Here is a 13,341-nt window from a genome sequence, read left to right as displayed (position 1 = left end):
ATATCATAATTCTTACACATTTCTATTTGGCGTCCTCAGCGCCCGTTAAAGGCAATTTGACAAACCGGCGCACACCCCCTCCTTTGGCCTGGGCTTGGGCCATTTACGGTTTTGTTTGTTCTTTTCTTCAAACTTCAAAAAAATATGTGTAATTCTAACCACGACAACCAGCTGGGACACACCACACCTTATGTGACTACCTACCTTTTTTTGTGTGCAGCAACTTGTAACACTAAAAAGAGGACTCCAGTTTTTTTTCTGCTTTCTTTGGCCGGTTTTTCTTTGGGTTCTACTTGGTTTTTTTTGCACGGCAACTTGTAGCTCTAAAAGTTCATGGAGGTTTTTCAAATCTGTGAACTTTTTTTTTCAAAATCGATGACCTTTTTCTAATTCGGGATTTTCTTTTCAAAATCGATGAACTAATGAATAGTCTTTCAGAATTCATGAAATAAATTTCGAAGTTCATGAACATTTAAAAAATTTGTGAACCTTTTCTATTTTGTGAACATTTTTCAAATTTGTGAAATGTTTTTCAATTTGGTGAACTATTTTCAAATTCATGAACTCTTTTGAATTTGGGAACATTTTTCAAATTCACACACTTATTCACAGCACGTGCTCGCAAGAGAAAAAATTGCTTGTTTTTCTTTTTTGAAAAGAAAATCGCTTGATGGGTCTAATGATTAGTTCGCAATGTCAACCGAGAGCAGCAGTCGAGCGAGTTACATGGGCCACGTCCCACTAGGGGAGCGCCTGAGCGCCAGCTAGTCCTCGCGGTGCTTAAGGCGCCAACGAGGAGCTCTCTAATTCTTAGCTGTAAAAATTACTATGTGGTAATTTTTTGGATCTTGGATCCAATTTTTTTGTTGCGAATAGAGCACGAATAAAATTACATGTGTTTTCTGGAAAAGAAAAAAACACGCATCCACACAATCATCATCATTTTATTCATTCTTGGTAGGAGTACATGCAACAGAACGACGACGTGAACCCAGACTCACACAGATAGATCAACATATCAAGGGCAGCACCATGCATGCAGATTCTTGTGCCGCCGCATGCTTTGCTGCTACATGCATTACTAGTTAGGTATACATCATCTTACGTACGCTTTTCCGACGGCGGCTCCGTGGGGAGGCGGTGGCGAGGAGGAAGAGATGATTTCACCGCCTTCCACGACGACGAAGAAGGGGGCTTTGGCACCGGGAAGGGCTCTGTAGGGAATCTTGGAGGGAGCCGCCACACCTTGGCCGGTGCCGTCGTTGCTGAATCGACACCTGCTGCTGCTGATGCTGATGACACCGTGGTCAGCAGCAGCACCACTATCGCCGCCGCAACGACCCAGACCCACCGGCCACCAGACCTCGCCATGGTTGACCCGTCGGCTCTCTCGATCTTGATCGGTGTCTGCGTCAGGGGATGGATGATGGATCGACTCCACAAGTTCATTTGCGATCCTCTTGATTTATAGACGGCCGGTGACGTGAGATCTAAGTGCAGTGGTAATGGCGCGTCGTATAGGCATGTGCCTGCTGTTTGGCAAGAAAGATTTGCCAGTTAATTGAAATACGCATTCGTCAAGAGTCGGTGCATGCATGCCCGGCCGTATCCATGCAACCTGCCGTCCAATTTATTCACGCTCATTCCTAGTAGTATATAGCGTGATTCTTCATTCACTTGAACTGGTTTGGTTGAGCTAGTTAGCAGCCCGGCCGGCCGAACTCGCAATTAATTCATAGTATGCGGACCTCTTTCGAGATGATCCTATGTAAGAGTCTAATGAAATTAGACCATTACCAGTCGTCAATTCGTGCATCCGGACGATCTAGGATAAAATGTACTGTAAGCCACTATTAAAATTGAGAAAGTAAGTACACGGCTTTCTCTCATTTTCTCCCCTGCCTCCAGGCGGCTAAGGCAAACTCTCCCTTCCAGGCTTCATCGATGAGCCCAAGGATTCGTCTCCCTTTGCCTACTGTTCCGGTGGTCAGTGGCGGGGAGGAAAATTCCGGTGCATTCGCTCTGCTTAGTAGTTTAGGTTAGGGTATTTTAGTCCTCGCAAGTGCGGTGCTCAGACGAATGGTGGCGCTTCTTCTTCAAGTTTATCTTCGGGCCACCGATCCTCCTTGAGTTCGTCTGTCTGGACGTAGTCGACGGAGCTCCGAATAGATTCATGTCGTCTTTTTCGGGCGGTGAGGTTAGTGTTTCTTCTCATGTGGCGATATTTGGTGTCAGGTGCTTCAAATCTATGTAAGGGCTCGACGGCGACGACCGCAGCTCCAGGAAACTGGTTCTTAGGGACATGTGCATGAAGACTTTTTGATTGTCATCGACAAGGTCAAGCCAGCTTCCTGTAGGCAGGGCCGGCCCTGAGCCATGGCAACAAGTGTGATGGCCTAGGGCCCAGCCCGAGTAGGGCCCATACCATGTGCATGTATAGTATATGTTACCTACGTGAGAAAAGCGAGGCCAGCCCATTAGAAAGCGAGCAATTCACGCACGAATCCATCGCCCCCGCTGTGGCGTTTTCCATCGCTCTCTCGCACAAACACGCCGCCAATTCTAGATCAATTATTTGTTGATGATTCTCTTATCCTTATGAAAGCCGATATAAAAAATGCAACTTCATTGAGACAAGTTCTAGATCAATATTGTGCAAGTTTAGGGCAGTTGGTAAGCGGAGCAAAGTGTAGCATTTATTTTAGTCCTAATGTGAGTGTTGAAACAAAAGCAAATATTTGTACTGAGCTTAATATCATGTCTGAAGCACTTTCAGATAAATATTTAGGACTACCGGCTATGATAGGGGTGGATAGAAGTGACAGTTTTGTGCACTTGTTAGAGAGAATTATTTGTAGACTGAAAACTTGGAATGAGAAGCTTCTGTTATTGGGAGGAGTAAATAGCATAAAACTACTAGTTTACAGGCTAGGGTTTCAAAAAACTACGACTTTTTATTTTTTTCTCAAAAACCTACCAATCGTGCGGTCCGTTGTTTCAAAAACCCAAACCCGCGGTGACTAGCGATTTAACCATTTTCCTGACCGCCTGGACCCACCTGTCAGCCCACGTGGCCACGCGCGCTCACGGCGCGGCCTTTGACGGCCGTTAGGCCGGCCGGTCCGGTCGGAACGAAAGGAGCAGGTCGGGCCGCACTCTCTCTCCCAGTCTCCCCCTCCTCTCCCCTTCACTACAAAAAAAAGACACATCCGTGACATTTTGGGCCGAACGAATTTTTTTTTCTGTCATACATATGACACTTCTATGACGATAATTGTGACAAAATCCGGTATCATCATAGATGTGGTGGGCTCCTACTTCTATGACAAAAAATCATGACAGAAAATGGATTTTTCATCCTGGACGGGCCGGAGACACAGCTGCATGACATTCTTTGGGCCGTCCATGACGGAAAAAACCATGGTAGAAGCGAGGGCGAGGAAAATTTCGGGGAGTTCCCGGTTACGGTGGGAGGTCGGGGGCCGAACGATGCGCGTTTCTCTCGTACACGTACGCGCGTGTGTGCGAGGCGTTGGCTCTAACTGAATCCGAGCGAGGCGTTGGGCTCTAATTGAACCTGAGCGATTGCACTGCAGGCTACACGTTACTGAACCCGAGCGATCGATCGATGGCTATCGATACTGCCTCTGGGATGAACAGTGAGCGTTGCGGGGGGGGGGGGGGGGGTTGGATGAATGTTGAGCGGTGGCGTTGCCTCTGGATGAACAGGACCCCGTGGTGTGGAGGGCTGGATGAACAGTAGACGGTGAAGGGTTGGATGAATAGTAGACGGTGGACGGGTGCCCATGGAGGAGTGGTTGAACAGGAGCCGGTGGAGTAGCATGCGGTGGAGGCTGGATGAATAGGAGCCCATGGAGGCTGGAGGAGGTCGACGGTAGCCCGTGGAGGCTGGAGGAGGTCGACGGTGGAGATGAACAATATCCCGTGGAGTCCCGTTTTGCGGTACGCCACACCCCTCCCGATGAACAGGACCCCCGTTTGACCGTAGGAGGTCCGTTTCGTCCGTTTTGCGATACGCCACACCCCTCCCAGTCAACAGGACCCCCGTTTCGACCGTAGGAGGTCCGTTTCGTCCATTTTACGGTACGCCACACCCCTCCCGATCAACAAGACCCGGAGGTCCGTTTCGTCCGTTTTGCGGTACGCCAGACCCCTCCCGATGAACAGGATCCCGTTTCGAACGTGGCCGGTCGAACACAAGGCCGTTTCCTCCGTTCTGCGGTACGCCAGGTCTCGTTTCCATCGCCTGTTCCGTTCAAGCCCTCCCGATGAACACGACCACGCATTCCGTTCCGACCCAGCCGGTTGGCTCCCACGCATTTCGTTGCCTCCTGATGAACACGGCACATTCCGTTGCCTTCCCATGAACACGACGCATTCCGTTGCCTCCCCATGAACACGACGACAACGCTGTTTCTCTGTTTCGACCCAGCCATGTCAACGAGCCCTCGCCATACATATGTGCGAGTAGGCGTTCGAGACCCCACCCGTATATACACATACATGGCCGTATTTTCTTTCTTGCACCCTGGCCGCTGTACATACGTGTACATGCTACGTGCGCGCCTTTACTACGACACGTGCGCGCCCCTACATCCACCAGTATATATGTACGTACACGTTCGCGACCAGAATGACAACGCTACGTACGCTTCGACCAGGTGGGTCCCGACTGTCAGGCACTTCCTTGCGTGCGAAGATGTAACTGGTGGGTCCCAGCAGTCAGGGGGGCGAATCATTTTTTTTCCCGGACGCACTTCCTTGCGTGCGAAGGTGTAGCTGGTGGGTCCCAGCAGTCAGGGGGGAAATATATTTTTTGCAAAATACAGTGGCCCGTCCGGTGGGTCCTCGCTGTCAGGTGGAGGAATAATTATTTTGCGCGTAATAAGGAGGCACTTCCTTGCTGCGGCCGTGGACGCAGCTGTCTGCGTCTCCACGCACAGTACTCTTTCGATGGAAGTCGGTCGTTGACCACATTGACCACGCTGCGCCGAGAGCACCACGACAATGGACGACGACGAGGCCTAGGAAGGGGACGACACGGAGGCAGGGAAGAGTCGGCAGTTGTTTCCCACGTGGAGGGGAGTACGACTCTACGAGGGTTTACTGGTTCGTCTGCCATCGCCGAAGAATAACAGCATGTGTGGGTGAGTAGAGGGATGGCTAGGCCAGCGATGGGAGTATGATGGGGCGGTGAGGCCTGCGCGGCAGCACAGCCGGCCGCGGGGAGGAGGGAGCAGGCAGTCCCGCCGGCGCTTGTTTGAGCGGCTGGAGCAGAAAGAGCAGAGATTGAAGAAGCACGACGGCCGTTGGATGGACATCCAACAGTCAGTGCTTGTGCGTCAACCTTTAGGAAAGCCTCAAATTTGTGGAAAACAGCATACAACCCATCTGTCATTATTTCTAATAATTTACAGCCCATTTGCTAATTCTTAAGGTTTTTTGAGCCCATATTCTTTTTGTTAGCATTACAGCCCATATTGTGACCACGGTTAAAAAATTATACGAAATTTTGCATATTTCGGTGCGGTCCGAACTGTTTTTAATCCTGAAATTTCGACTCACATTCAAACTGATTTTAAAAATAAATGTATATCAATATAAAATCCAACAAATTCTCCATGGTTAAAAATTAATGTCATTATGAACGAGGCTCACAATTCACTCCTATCTATTCATCCGAGAAGTACAAAGATGTACCATGACCTCAAGCAGTCGTATTGGTGGACTCGAATGAAGCGCGGGATTGCTCAGTTCATGAATGAATGTGATGTTTGCAGAAGAGTGAAAGCAGAACACCAACGGCCAGCTGGTCTCCTCCAACCTCTTGCCATTCCAGAATGGAAGTTTGATCATATTGAGATGGACTTTGTGACTGGTTTTCCCAAGTCCAAATGTGACAATGATGCTATCTTCGTTGTTATCGACAAGCTCACTAAAGTGGCTCATTTTCTTCCTATCAAAGAATCTATCACAGCAGCTCAGTTGACAGAGCTATATACCTCCAGGATTGTCTCTTTGCACGGCATCCCGCAGTTGATATCTTTAGATCGTGGAAGCATCTTCACTTCTAAGTTCTGGGATTCTTTTCAGAAGGCCATGGGCACCAACATTCGCTTCAGCACAACCTTTCATCCTCATACTAGTGGACAAGTCGAGCGAGTAAATCAAATTTTAGAAGATATGCTCAGGGCTTGTGTCATTTCTTTCGGTATGAAGTGGGAATATTGTCTTCCATATGCCGAGTTCTCCTACAACAACAGCTTCCAAGCGAGTTCGGGCAAGGCCCCATTCGAGATTCTCTATGGCAGAAAGTGCCGTACTCCTCTTAACTGGTCAGAGACTGGTGAATGCCAACTTCTTGGCAATGACTTGATCACAGAGGCTGAAGAAATGTGCAAAGTCATTCGTGAAAATCTCAAAGCCGCGCAATCGCGCCAGAAGAGTTACTATGATAGCAAGCATCGTGACTTGGCTTTCGAGATCGGAGACCATGTCTACCTCCGCGTCTCTCCAATGAAAGGTACTCGTCGCTTTGGTATCAAAGGAAAGTTTGCCCCTAGATACGTGGGTCCTTTCAAGATCATTGGCAAAAGAGGTGATCTCGCCTATCAACTTGAGCTTCTATCCAACTTTGCAAACGTGCACGATGTGTTTCATGTGTCTCAGCTTCGCAAGTGTTTCAAGACTCCTGATCGCACCATCAACTTCGAAGAGATTGATCTCCAAGAAGACCTGTCTTATCATGAGCATCCCGTTGCTATTCTTGAAGAAACTGAGCGCAAGACTCGCAACAAGTCTATCAAATTCCTGAAAGTGAAGTGGTCACATCATTCCGACCGTGAAGCCACCTGAGAACGTGAGGACCACCTCCGTTCCGAATATCCGGAGTTTTTCCAGTCCTAGATCTCGGGACGAGATCCTGTCGTAGTGGTGGAGTGTTGTAACGCCCCGTATGCAACTTGCCATATTTGTATTCCAACTCTTGCCATTTTCGGCACTAAGTTATGATATTCCCTCGTGGTTGGGTTTTGTCTTTGTTTTGCATTTTGTCCATGTCATGCATCTCATATCATGTCATCATGTGCATCGCATTTGCATACGTGTTCGTCTCATGCATCCGAACATTTTCCCCGTTGTCCATTTTGCATTCTGGCACTCCTATGTCCTCCGGCGTCCCCTTTTGCCTATTTTCGTGTGCGGGAGTTAAACGTTCTCGGATTGGACCAAGATTTGCCAAGCGGCCTTGGTATACCACCGGTAGACCGCCTGTCAAGTTTCGTGCCATTTGGACTTCGTTTGATACTCCAACGGTTAACCGAGGAACCGTAAAGGCCTCGTGTGTGTTGCAGCCCAACACCCCTCCAAAGTGGCCCAAAACCCACCTAAACCCCCTCCATCCTCTCGGTCGTTCGATCACGATCGCGTGGCCGAAAACCGCACTTCATTTGGACTCTCCTAACCCCCAGAATCTATATATAGGTCTCCCCCTCCAAAATTCCCGCAGTTCAAAACCCTAGCCCGCTCCTCCGCGCCGCCGGACACGTCCACCGCCGGCCGGACGCATCCACCGCCCCCTCAGCCAACCGCCCGTTGCCACGTGTCCCACCGCCGCTCCTCCGTGCCACGGCGCGCCAGGCCCGACGCCGGCCCCCGTGGGCCCGCTCCTTCGCGCCGCCCGCGCCCGGCAGCCGCCGCCGCCCGGCTCCGCAGCGCCTCCCCGCCACCGATCTCGCGGGGCCGCGCCGCCTCGTCCCCGCCGGCGCCCCGGCGCCTCTCCTCCTCGGCCCCGGGTCCGGCGAGCTCCACGCCGGCCGTTGCATCCTCCTGCAGCTCCGGCGAGCCCACTCCGGTGATCCTAGAGCTACGTGCACGCTGGATCTGGATCTGAGAAGAAACCCTAGGGTTGACCCCTTTTTCCTCACCAAGTCATTTTCTGTGCATTATTTCTCTAGCCTTGTTCATCGCATCATAACTCTGCATCCGTAGCTCCGTTTCGTGCGTGCAATATATCAAATTGTTCGTCTGGATGTGCTCTTAATTTCATTCCATTGCATCATGCTTGTTTGAGTCCATATTGATGCCCTAAATGCTGTTGCAAGAGTGCTATATAATGTTAGTTTCTGTTTCTTAACAGATTATGGACATTTGTCATTTTTGCCATGATTATTGTGTGCCTCCTATGAACTTGATTCCTATATGTGTTTTCGGCTATGCCATGCCATATTTACAGGGGTGTATGCCATGTATTTTTGCGAGCAATGTGGTGACTAGCATAAGCATGCAAAGTAGCTCTCGTGATGTTGCTGATTTCAGGGACTTAGAATTCTTCTAAGTCATTTCCCTGATGTTATTTTTATGCCATGTATTCAGGGATTTTAGGGACTTTTGAGCATGTTCAATAAGGATGATTTTGAGATATTGTTATGTTCTATCCATCCATTTCTTTGTTTGCAATTATGGAGTACCCTAGGATGACTCAATCTTGCTCTACTTTGGCTATAAAATGGTCCTGGCAGATTGTTTACATGTTATTCAATTTTGCCAAGGTTGTTGTAGTTGATCCTTGCATGCTATGAGATGGTTATTGCCATGGTTAGCTTCTTGATCATGTCTTCTTTCTGGGTGTATGCTTAGTTTGTCATGCAATGCCTTGTGTGAGTGCATCGAGCTCACAAACATGCCTACGTAACTCTGTTTTTGCCATGTCCAGTTTTTCTGCTAAGTCTGAATCTGTTAACGAAACTTGCTATGTTTACATGGGTGACATCATATCTTCTGATCCTTTTTGGCTTATGGTCAGTAAGGGACTTTTGTTATATGCTTTGAGTAGTTTCATGCCATGCCTTGCTTTGCCATGATATGTTCCTGTAGCATGTTGTTATCCTGCTCTAAACTTTGCTTCTTGATGTTAATTCCTAGAATGTTGTTATTTTCACCAAGTCTGTTAACCTGATATCTTTTGCACTTTCGCCATGCTTGTTTGAACCTGCTATTGTGTGATTTAGCCGTAGCTCAGTGTTCACCTTTTGTCAAGCATCTTGAGTGGATCACTGCCATGTGCTTTATTGTTATGTTAGAGTGCAGTAGCTTAGTTTCTTGTTGCATCTTAGATGTCATCGTGTTGTTAATCGTAGAATAGTGACATTATTGTTTTGCTTGCCATTTGCAAACTGTGCATCCGATTCCAGTGATCTTTATATCGATTTCGACCGAAATCAACCCATCTTTCCAGTGGCACTCTTGGTTTTCCAAGTTGAGGCCTGGTTCAATCTTTTCCTTCCAGAGCACGCATATGCATTGCATATTACTTCCTGCATATCATGCCATGTTTTGCATCATGTTGCTTGCGCATTGCACCGTGGTTGATTGTGGTTCCGTTTTGCTTGTGTTTTTGCCTTGGGTAGAGCCGGGAGACGAGTACGTGATCGAGGAACCCGTTGAGTACGCTTACAAGGATCAAGCTTACGTCAACTCGGAGAACTTTGCAGGCAGGATGACCATACCCTCGAAATCACTTCTATCTTTGCTTGCTAGTTGCTCACTCTATTGTTATGCCTATGCCGCGATACCTACCACATGCTATATCATGCCTCCCATATTGCCATGTCAAACCTCTAACCCACCTTGCCCTAGCAAACCATTGTTTGGCTATGTTACCGCTTTGCTCAACCCCTCTTATAGCGTTGCTAGTTGCAGGTGAAGATTGGAGTTTGTTCCTTGTTGGAGCATGTTTATTATTGGGATATCATTATTATATCTTGTTTACTTTAAAGCATCTATATACTTCGTAAAGGGTGGAAGGCTCGGCCTTATGCCTGGTGTTTTGTTCCACTCTTGCCGCCCTAGTTTCCGTCATACCGGTGTTATGTTCCTTGATTTTGCGTTCCTTACACTGTTGGGTGATAATGGGAACCCCTTGACAGTTCGCCTTGAATAAAACTCCTCCAGCAAGGCCCAACCTTGGTTTTACCATTTGCCACCTAGCCTTTTTTCCCTTGGGTTCCGCGGACTCAAGGGTCATCTTTATTTTTAAACCCCCCCGGGCCAGTGCTCCTCTGAGTGTTGGTCCGAAATGAGTAGACTGCGGGGCCACCTTGGGGCAACTTGAGGGTTGGTTTTACTCGTAGGATGTCTCATCCGGTGTGCCCTGAGAACGAGATATGTGCAGCTCCTATCAGGATTTGTCGGCACATTCGGGTGGCTTTGCTGGTCTTGTTTTACTATTGTCGAGATGTCTTGTGACCGGGATTCCGAGTCTGATCGAGCCGTCCTGGGAGAAGGAATATCCTTCGTTGACCGTGAGAGATTGTGATGGGCTAAGTTGGGACACCCCTGCAGGGATTTGAACTTTCGAAAGCCGTGCCCGCGGTTATGGGCAGATGGGAATTTGTTAATGTCCGGTTGTAGAAAACTTGTCACTTAACTTAATTAAAATGGATCAACAGCGTGTGTAGCCGTGATGGTCTCTTTTCGGCGGAGTCCGGGAAGAGAAAACGGTCTCGTGTTATGCTTGAACGTAAGTAGTTCTAGGATCAATTATTGATCATAGATTCTCGACCGTGCTTTGCCTTCTCTTCTCGCTCTCATTTGCGTAAGTTAACCACCATATATGCTAGTGCTTGCTGCAACTCCACCTCATACCTTTTCCCTACCCATAAGCTTAAATAGTCTTGATCGCGAGGGTGTGAGATTGTTGAGTCCCTGTTACTCACAGATTACTTCCAAAACCAGATGCAGGTGTCGATGATGCCATTCTAGGAGATGCGACTGAACTCAAGTGGGAGTTCGATGAGGACTCAGGACGTTACTACATTTCCTTTCCAGCCGATCAGTAGTGGAGCCCAGTTGGGGCAATCGGGGATCTTATGCATTTGGGGTTGTCTTTATTTTGGTTCCGTAGTCGGACCTTGATTGTATTTGGGTGATGTAATGCTATATTTATGTATTGTGTGAAGTGGCGATTGTAAGCCAACTCTGTACCTCTTTCTTATTCAGTACATGCGATGTGTAAAGATTACTCCTCTTGCGACATGCCTACAATGCGGTTATGCCTCTAAGACGTGCTCCGACACGTGGGAGATATAGCCACATATTTGAAACTAATTGCCGGTTTGATGTGTTTTAAAAATGTACAGCCCATTTCTCATTACTAATGGGCCATTTTCTCGGCCAGCCAAATGAAAGCTCTCCTCGTGTTGAAAGATTTGCAGCCCAACAGGCCTGACAAAGCGACTTACTTGGCAAATCACAAAAAAACTGGACCGTGACCGTGGACCCAGCTGTTAGCCTCTCCATGTACAGTACTCTTCCGATGGAAGTCGTTCCTTGACCACGTTGACCACGCCGCGTGGAGAGCACCACGGCGGTGGACGACGGCGAGGCCTAGGAAGGGGACGACGCGGAGCCGGGGAAGACGCGGCAGTGGAAGCCCGCGCGGAGAGGAGTACGAGGGTTCACTGGTTCGGCTGCGGTGTGAGGCTGCCGCTGATGTCTACTACACAACCTTCTTGTAGACGTTGTTGGGCCTCCAAGTGCAAAGGTTTGTAGGACAGTAGCAAATTTCCCTCAAGTGGATGACCTAAGGTTTATCAATCCGTAGGAGGCGTAGGATGAAGATGGTCTCTCTCAAGCAACCCTGCAACCAAATAACAAAAAGTCTCTTGTGTCCCCAACACACCCAATACAATGGTAAATTGTATAGGTGCACTAGTTCAGTGAAGAGATGGTGATACAAGTGGTATATGGATAGTAGATAATAGTATTTGTAATCTGAAATAATAAAAACAGCAAGGTAGCAAGTGATAAAAGTGAGCGTAAACGGTATTGCAATGATGGTAAACAAGGCCTAGGGTTCATACTTTCGCTAGTGTAAGTTCCCTCAACAATACTAACATAATTGGATCACATAACTATCCCTCAACATGAAACAAAGAGTCACTCCGAAGTCACTAATAGCGGAGAACGAAAGAAGAGATTATGGTAGGGTACGAAACCACCTCAAAGTTATTCTTTCCAAACAATCCGTTGGGCTATTCCTATAAGTGTCACAAACAGCCCTAGAGTTCGTACTAGAATAACACCTTAAGATACAAATCAACCAAAACCCTAATGTCACCTAGATACTCCAATGTCACCTCAAGTATCCGTGGGCATGATTATACGATATGCATCACACAATCTCAGATTCATCTATTCAACCAACACAAAGGACCTCAAAGAGTGCCCCAAAGTTTCTACCGGAGAATCACGACGAAAACGTGTGCCAACCCCTATGCATAGGTTCATGGGCGGAACCCGCAAGTTGGTCACCAAAACATACATGAAGTGGCACGTGGTATCCCATTGTCACCACAGATATCCACGGCAAGACATACATCAAGTGTTCTCAAATCTTTAAAGACTCAATCCGATAAGATTACTTCAAAGGGGAAACTCAATTCATTACAAGAGAGAAGAGGGGGAGGAGAAACATAAGATCCAACTATAATAGCAAAGCTCGCGATACATCAAGATCGTGCCAAATCAAGAACACGAGAGAGAGAGATCAAACACATAGCTACTGGTACATACCCTCAGCCCCGAGGGAGAACTACTCCCACCTCGTCATGGAGAGCGCCGGGATGATGAAGATGGCCACCGGTGAGGGATCCCCCCTCCGACAGGGTGCCGGAACAGGGTCCCGATTGACTTTTGGTGGCTACGGAGGCTTCTGGCGGCGGAACTCTCGATCTATTCTCCGTTCTGGAAGTTTTAGGGCATATGGAGATATATAGGCAGAAGAAGCACGTCAGGGGAGCCACAGGGGCTCCACGAGGTAGGGGGCGCGCCCTAGGGCGGTGGGCGCGCCCCCACCCTCGTGGGCAGCTCCCGTATCTTCTGACATGGGGTCCAAGTCCATCAGGTGTGTTTCCTTCCAAAAATAACTTCTCCAATTGATTTCGTTCCGTTTCGACTCCGTCTGATATTCCTTTTCTTCAAAACACTAAGATAGGCATAATACAGCAAATCTGGGCTGGGCCTCCGGTTAATAGGTTAGTCCCAAAAATAATATAAAAGTGGATAATAAAGCCCAATATTGTCCAAAACAGTAGATAATATAGCATGGATCAATCAAAAATTATAGATATGTTGGAGACGTATCAGCCGCCGCCGCAGGGCCTGGCCAGCGGTGGGAATAGTAGGGGGCGGTGAGGCCTCTGCGGCAGCACAGTCGGCCACGGGAGGCAGGAGCATGCGGCACGACCGGCACTGCTTTGGGCGGCTGGAGCAAGAAGACCAGAGGTTGAAGAAGCACTACGGCCGTTGGATGGACATCGT

The sequence above is a fragment of the Triticum urartu genome, chromosome 6A (assembly GCF_056163025.1).
Source record: "Triticum urartu cultivar PI428250 chromosome 6A, HENAU_Tu73, whole genome shotgun sequence".
NCBI lineage: Eukaryota > Viridiplantae > Streptophyta > Magnoliopsida > Poales > Poaceae > Triticum > Triticum urartu.
This window is presented reverse-complemented; position numbering follows the sequence as displayed.